The following is a 1,672-nucleotide window of genomic DNA, read 5'->3' as shown; positions in this document are numbered from 1 at the left end:
AGCTTATCCTACCACCCACGCCAGTGACAGAATCAGGAACACAAAAGACTAATGAGGATAAAGTGAAATACGATGTAATTGAGCACTTGAGAAAGCTTCCAGCCCTTCTAAGTATCTATGATGCCCTCCTACTGTTTAGAGACTACCGTTTGGCTCTGGTTCAAGCTCTTTTTAACCCAAAGGTGTACGAGACTGAAATGGAACCTATTGAGGTTGACCCGGACATCTTGAGTGGGTGCCTGACAATCTCCTTTTCCGAAGATGACCTTCAATTGGGAGACAAATTCCACAATCGCCCCCTCTTCGTGAACAACGAACTTCACGCCTACCCTCTCAATCAGATCATGCTGGATGGAGGGTCAGTAGTTAACCTAATCCCAAGAAGGATCCTCACCCGATTGGGATTTGGGTCTGACGACCTCACTCCTACCCACATCACCATGTAAGGTTTCAACCAGTCAGAGGAAAAGCCAACCGGCACAGTGTGCCTTCTTCTCAAGATCGATGACCTTAATGATTACGCCCAGTTCCATAATGTCCTTCTTGGTCGTTTTTGGCTACACGACCAGGGAGTGGTTCCTTCTACACTCCACCATTGCTTCAAGTACAGCCGAGATGGATGGAAACACACTGTCTATGCTGACAAAAGACCATTCCCTATAGCTGAGACTCACTATGCGGACACCAAGTACTATTTCATAGAACTTTCATTGTCAGAAAAGCCAAAGGAGGATGGTTGGAAGCCTGTGAGAGAGACGAGACCCTCGTCCAATGATGACGGAAAAATGTTCAAAGAAGAGGAAAGACATTGCAAGATCCTCCCTTTGACCCTATCCACCCAAGCATAGCTTGCCACCTCTCCGAGGTCATGGCATCCTCTCCCGAAGATGAAGTTTCCCCTTCTACTTCTAACTCGCCAGAACAAAGTGGCGGGCTAGAAGCAACTCTCGAGCCTGAGGAGGCCTTAGAGGTAGACCTTCCAGTAGCGATGGTCACCTACACACCGGACCAGCGAAAGGTCCTGCATGTCCCAATGCTCTTCTAGAAGAAGAAATGGCATACCAACCATCAAGGAAGGTGCTCCATGTTTCATTCCCCTTGAACAAGGGGATCATTAGCAGCCAAAATAAGATCTTACACTTCTCAGGGGTTGTCGAAGAAGTACAGGCAGACAAGAGTCATCCCTCTGGCTCTTAGGAACAAGACCCCATGACAAAGCTGAGAAGCGAGGTTCGTAACCTCCATAGTCAATTGGAGGTCATGCGCATCGCTTCAAAGCACTTAAAGAGGCTTGTTCCTGAAACTAAGACCTATGACGAGCTTAAAACCAATACACCTCGAGTCGAAGGCAAGGCTCCCCCAGACTGGAGCATCTACAGTAAGCAGACTCATCAAATCATGAAAACCATGAATTATGAGCCCCTGCCTAGTCAAACACTTAGGGGTGAGGAAGCAACTGCTCCCCCATTCGAGGTCATTGAAGCCATAGCCGGCTGCCATAGGATAAAGCAAGGAGTTCGCTATTCCTTTTCATCTCAAGCCATGAAAGTGAGAAGGCAATGAAACATAAAGAAAAGTCAAAAGAATTGTTTCATTTACAAGTCCAGAGGGCTTTACAAGTTTCTTTCCTTTACAATGAAAAGAAATGAAAAGAAAAAGAGAAAGAAGGCGT

This window comes from Amborella trichopoda, chromosome 12, assembly GCF_054954075.1.
Source record: "Amborella trichopoda isolate Santa Cruz 75 chromosome 12, AtrichopodaSantaCruz75HAP2 v2.0, whole genome shotgun sequence".
Classification (NCBI taxonomy): domain Eukaryota; kingdom Viridiplantae; phylum Streptophyta; class Magnoliopsida; order Amborellales; family Amborellaceae; genus Amborella; species Amborella trichopoda.
Note: the sequence above shows the minus strand (reverse complement) of the source record.